This window comes from Phyllobates terribilis, unplaced genomic scaffold, assembly GCF_046119375.1.
Source record: "Phyllobates terribilis strain yellow unplaced genomic scaffold, ASM4611937v1 Scaffold_9__5_contigs__length_417890890, whole genome shotgun sequence".
NCBI lineage: Eukaryota > Metazoa > Chordata > Amphibia > Anura > Dendrobatidae > Phyllobates > Phyllobates terribilis.
In genome coordinates, this window is record NW_027362769.1 from 244712441 (window position 1) to 244718440 (window position 6000).

General features: G+C 53.2%; 1 long non-coding RNA gene across 1 annotated transcript in view; it reads right to left on the reverse strand.

The window, feature by feature from the left end:
• The window catches only part of LOC141160947 (uncharacterized), a 54146-nt gene extending 48578 nt beyond the window's left edge, over window positions 1-5568 (reverse strand). The window contains exons 1-2 of the long non-coding RNA XR_012250589.1: window positions 5486-5568; window positions 5253-5363 (exon numbers count right to left, since the gene is read on the reverse strand). This is a non-coding gene — a long non-coding RNA (uncharacterized lncRNA). The remainder of the gene's footprint in view (window positions 1-5252; window positions 5364-5485) is intronic.
• Between the last annotated feature and the right edge of the window lie 432 nt (window positions 5569-6000).

Consider the following 6000-nt stretch of genomic DNA (forward strand, 5'->3'; position numbering starts at 1 on the left):
AGGTGGCGGTGAATGCTAGTTCCAGCCAACAGAGAGTCCTCAACAAGGAGATAAAAGCCCTGATGAGACGGCAGCAGGTAGAACTGTCTGGTGGTGAGATCGGTAGCGTAAGACTGAGTGACCCATTCCCCATTTCCATGCCTCCCAAAAGTGAAATGATGATCTGGTGTCGGACTGCAATCGACTTGAGAGGTAGAGACTACCAAGCCATGGTAGAACCCGTGTACTCAGACAGCAGGCCCACCATTTTGACAGCCCGGGGGGTGGTTGATGTCCGTCATGGGAGGGTGCCCGTCCGCATCCTCAACATTGGGGAGAGGGAAGTACACTTACCCAGGTACGCTACACTCGCCAAACTGTTTGTTGTCGAACACAAAGCTATCAGGGCCGTGGAACCCTTGCCTCCATCTCCACAGGCGGAGGGTAATGGCTCCCAGAAACAAAAGGAGGACTGATGCCAGAAACTCCATGTGGGTGCTGACTCCACTCCCCTGCACCAAAAACAAGGAGTCTACCGGGTGGTACAGGAGTACGAGAGAGTCTTTAGTAAGCACCCGCTAGACTTCGGCAGAGTAAAAGGGATAGAACACCACATCCCCACAGGGAGCCACCCACCAATAAAAGAGAGACACAGATCTGTACCCCCTGCACATTATCAGAACGCCAAGGGCATGCTAAGAGAAATGAAAGAAGCTGGGGTCATTAGAGACAGCTGTAGCCCCTGGGCAGCCCCCTTGGTTCTGGTCAAAAAGAAAGACGGCACCATGAGAATGTGCGTGGACTATAGACAAATCAACCGTATCACCCACAAAGACGCATATCCGCTGCCTAGAATAGAGGAGTCTTTAGCCGCACTAAAATCAGCTAACTTCTTTTCTACTTTGGACCTTACTAGCGGGTACTGGCAGGTTCCTGTGGCAGAGTCTGACAAGGAGAAGACCGCCTTCACCACCCCGATGGGACTGAGCGAATTCAACTGTATGCCTTTCGGGCTCTGCAACGCACCAGGGACCTTCCAGCGGCTGATGGAATGCTGTCTAGGGCACCACAACTTCGAGACGGTCCTCCTTTACCTGGACGACGTGATCGTCTATTCGAAGACCTACGAGCAAAATCTAAAGCACCTGGCCGAGGTGTTCGAAGCCCTGGCAGGCTACGGCCTGAAGGTGAAACCATCGAAGTGTCACCTGCTGAAACCAAAGGTCCAGTACCTAGGGCACGTGGTAAGCGCGGAAGGAGTGGCCCCCGACCCTGACAAGGTCACGGCAATCAAGAGCTGGCCAAGCCCCTCGAACATCAAAGAGGTGAGACAGTTTCTCGGGTTGGTAGGCTACTACCGAAGGTTCATCCCCGGGTTCACTAAGATGGCAGCTCCTATGCAGGACCTCCTGATTGGACAGTCTAAGTCCAGAAGTCAAAAGCCTCCCTTCAAGTGGGATAAACCGGAAGAGGAGTCCTTCCGCCAGCTAAAGATGGCCCTCACAGGAGATGAGATCCTGGCCTACCCTGATTATGGCCAGCCTTTCATTCTCCACACAGACGCCAGTAATGTGGGACTGGGAGCCGTACTGTCCCAAAACCAACAGGGCAGAGAAAGGGTGATCGTTTACGCCAGCCGGAAGCTGAGGCCCACCGAGAGGAACCCGGAGAATTACTGCTCCTTCAAGCTAGAATTCTTGGCGGTGGTGTGGGCCGTGACGGAACGCTTCAAGCATTACCTGGCCTCCGCAAAGTTCACCGTGTACACGGACAACAACCCGTTGACACACCTGGACAATGCAAGACTGGGTGCCCTGGAACAGCGGTGGATGGCCCGTCTCTCCAACTATGACTTCGTGATCAAGTACCGGGCAGGCAAAACCAATGCCAATGCGGACGCCCAATCAAGAATGCCTCACTTACCTGAGGGTGACGAAGACCCAGAAGAGCTGGAGGAGGTAGAACTCCCCGCGTTTCACCGGTATGGAGCCGCTCAACACTCTCACCGCGTGAAGGAGGAGGATCTAACAACTGTGATGATCAATCCCCTACCTCACCACAGCTGGGCCGAGACCCAAGATAGTGACCCTGCAGTCCGCCTGGTGAAAGATCTGCTGACCGGGAAGACGCCCGCCTAGATCCAGATGCCCCAGAGGAAGCCAAGCAGCTATGGAAGGAGAAGAGCAAGCTGTTCCTCTACGAAGGCAAGTTTTGCAGAAGGATTGTTAACCACCGGACGCACGAGCTGACCTGGCAAGTCGTGGTCCCAAGGCGGGATGCAGCTATGGTCCTGGGGGCTTACCATGACAGAGCGGGACACTTCGGTTGGAAGAAATTGGAGTTTCTGCTAAGAGGAAGGTTCTTTTGGGTCGGCATGAGAGGAGCTGTAGAAAAGTGGTGCAGAGACTGTGGCCCTTGTCACCTGAGGAGGAAGGACCGCACCAGCCAGAAGACACCGTTGAGGCCCATCGTCACCACGCAGCCTTTTGAGCTGGTAGCTCTGGACCACGTCAAATTGGCTCCAAGCCGGTCTGGATACATCTATGCCCTGACAATCGTGGACCACTATTCCCGTTTTCTAGTGGTGGTCCCGGTAAAGGACTTGACAGCCCAAACAGCGGCCAGAGCCTTCCAGCAATACTTCTGCCGTCCACACGGGTATCCGGAACAGGTCCTGACAGACCAGGGTCCAGCGTTCGAGGCTGAAATCTTCCAGGAGTTCTGCAACCTCTATGGCTGTAAGAAGATTCGGACAATGCCTTACCACCCCCAAACCAACGGGATGTGTGAGAAGATGAACAATATAGTCATTGATCTCCTGAAGACGTTGCCCCTGGAGGAACGCAGCCTGTGGCCAGAAAAACTGCCGGACCTGATAGACCTATACAACAATATCCCGGTGAATGCTACAAACTGCACCCCGGCTTACCTGATGCGAGCTAGACCAGGTAAGCTGCCCGTAGACCTGGAGATGGGAGTCCTAATACCTGAGGACACCTCCCCGGATGCGGACTGGGATACGGAAAGGCAACTGCAGTACAAGAAGGTACAGGAGAGTGTGGAGAAGAGCCTGGCCCAGGTGAGAGAGAGGCAAGAAAAACTCTTCAATCAACACGCCCCTGCTGGTCCCCTAGAACCTGGTGAGCAAGTCCTATAGCGAAAAAGAAGGCTACATAAGTTGGACGACCAGTGGGAAAGGGAACCCTACACCGTACTGCAGTCTGACCACGACAACCCGAAGGTATGCGTGATCACCAAGGACGGAAGAAAAACCACTAGCACCGTCTCCATAGACCACCTCAAAAGATGCCCCGAGCAACTCCGTAGTGCAGAAGAGGATGCCATAGTGGTACCCGTCCTGCATTTCCTGCAACCGGCACAGCAACAACCAACACCAGAGCCGGAAGGTGAAGAGGAGCAAGCGGTTCCAGAGGCAGAAGAGCCTGTACCAGCAGCCCAGGAGAGTCAACCCTCTGCTGACAGTGAGCCTGCCATGCCTGCGGTAAGCCAAAGGACCCGCAGACAGCTGCCTGCCCTACCTGTACATCCAGCTGGTGGTAGCTGTACCCCTAACGCTAGTGGGGAAAGCCAAGTCAGTCCACCACCAGACAGTGGGTTAAGGAGGTCAACCAGGAGCACAAAGGGGCAGATACCCGCTCGCTGGAAAATATAGAGTGCACTAATTGTAAATAACCATGTTGCCAAATGTTGAATTGTTTGCAAAGTTACATGCATGTTTGGTAATTCTGTGTTTCAGTTTCTTGCAGCTACCGTAAGGACTCAAAGGTTATGGACTTTTTATAACCGGGACCTTGTATGGACTGCGTTCGGAGCCTAACCCAGGAATGAACTAAGACTGTGAAGGACTTGGGGTAGGACAGACCCCCACCTGGTTAAGGCTCCCCGTTGTATTGGTGATATGGACACCCTGTCACAGACCACACTGTGACCTTAAGAACTCAATCTGTGCGTCACTTGTATACTAATGTTTTATGGTATGCATAATATCTTTGTTTACTGTTTAGTCCCGGAGTACTAAAATTCTACTAGGGGGGAATGTGTCACCCTGGCCTGGATGCCACAAGTGTAATTAAAGCTGTGTCTGAGAGCAAGGGGGAGGTTCTCTAGTCAGGGGAACATTAGCATGCAATGCCTCCTGTCTCAGGCCAGTAGGGGGAGCAGGCTGCCCCTATAAAAGCTGGTGCGGGGGACAGGGTTAGAGAGAACTTGATGGCCTGTCTCAGCACTGAAACTTGTCCCAGAGCAGGGCAGGGACAGACAGTTGCACTGCACCTAAGAGGAAGTGTGGCAGGAGGAGAGCCACAAGCCAGAGACAAGAGGCGAAGCAAGCCTGCCTTGGCAGATAAAAGACTGACTTTACCAGACTTTGGTGTCTGAGGCTGGGAGGATTCTACATCCTCCAGCAGAGAACCAGTCCGCAAGGAACTGTATATTCCTTGGCCTAAGAAGCCTGGAGGCCCTGCCACAACCGAAGGGACCAGTAAAGCCGTACAAGGCTGGGAGCAGAAAGGAACCCACGTCGCAGGCCATACAGGCGAGAATACACGGAAAGCTCGGAAACGTGGGCTGTTACCCTATAACGAGGAGCTAGCCAGAAGGAGCGCAGAAAGCACGGTAGGCCTAGACCCTCACCCTGACCAGGGCCAATTTCCCCGTTGCTCTCAGACATCCAGGTCCCCTCCTAGCTGGGACTGTTAATGGGTCAGTTTACCTATTTTAGTAAAGACCCTGAACTGCAACTTGTTGTCTGTGTGCTCCTTTCTCCTCCAGCACTATCGGCACCGGGACTCTCACTACCATCACTCCCACCATCCACCACACTGCCCTGGGGCTGCACTCTTCCCGTGGGGAGTCACACCATCCCAGCTGCATATATCATCAGCCCCAGCGGTCTGCCCTGCAGCGGCGGTTCCTAATGACCGCAAATCCACGGGTGGCGTAGTCGGACATAATCAATAGCACATAACGGACTACCACTGGCCTGACCACCCTGAGCCACGGAACCGGGTTGCCACTACTACTCCCATCGTTCCCTATTGCCCGGATCCGAGTGCCCCACGGCCCAGGGGGCGAGTCATATGAATCAATCTATAAAACTCTACAAGTCCTTGTGCTGTCTAATAAAAAAATCTGACAACACACGGACATTTCACACTAATGTGAGAATGCAGCCTAAGGGATTTTACAGATAACATTATCACTCCAAGTCACACAGTGCAGATACAGAATAATATTTACATCCAGGCACTTACCGCTGACGTGTCATCTGATCAGAGCCGGTTTCTGCAGTTCTTCTCCATCTGGTCAGACTTTCATGTCGACATCTCCCAGCCATGACTCGTCTTGTCACGATGATCTCCAGCCTAGAAAATAACAAGGTCACATATATTGTATACATACATGCGTCTCCCCCACACTTTGGAGGTGGGAGAAGACGTTATCAGGTACCCAGTGTATTGGATAAAATAAAAGAAACAACACTTACCTCTCAGCCCGCTCCCCTGCAGCATCGTCCTCACCAGCAACTTTTTCCCTGACACAGGCGTTTGCTGCTTGCTGACGTCATCAAGCAGCGCGCGTCTTTGTCACACAGAAAGTGCAGGGCGGGCAGGAAGCAGAGAACGGATCCCTCCAGCTCCGCTGCCATTTTCTCCTATAGGCAGCGGAGCTGCAGGGATCGCTCCCTGCCCGCCGCACAGGATGAGGGCAATCTGGCCATGGGAGCCTGGGGCTCCGAGAAACTGGCCAGATTGCCTTCATTATTATCCACCCTGCAAGGGCCCCCCTGCACCGCCTGGCCCCGGTGCAGTTGCAGCGGCTGCATCGGCGGTATGTCCTCCCCTGCATTCAACCACAAAGTGTGATTATTCCCCAAGACAGTGGAGACTGAAGAGGGCAGGTCTAGTGCGTTATCCATTTGGGCATTTGTTCTTGGTTCTCCATTCAAATCAGTACATTTCCCCAATTCATCACAAAGATCCTTGCCTCAATTATTTCTGT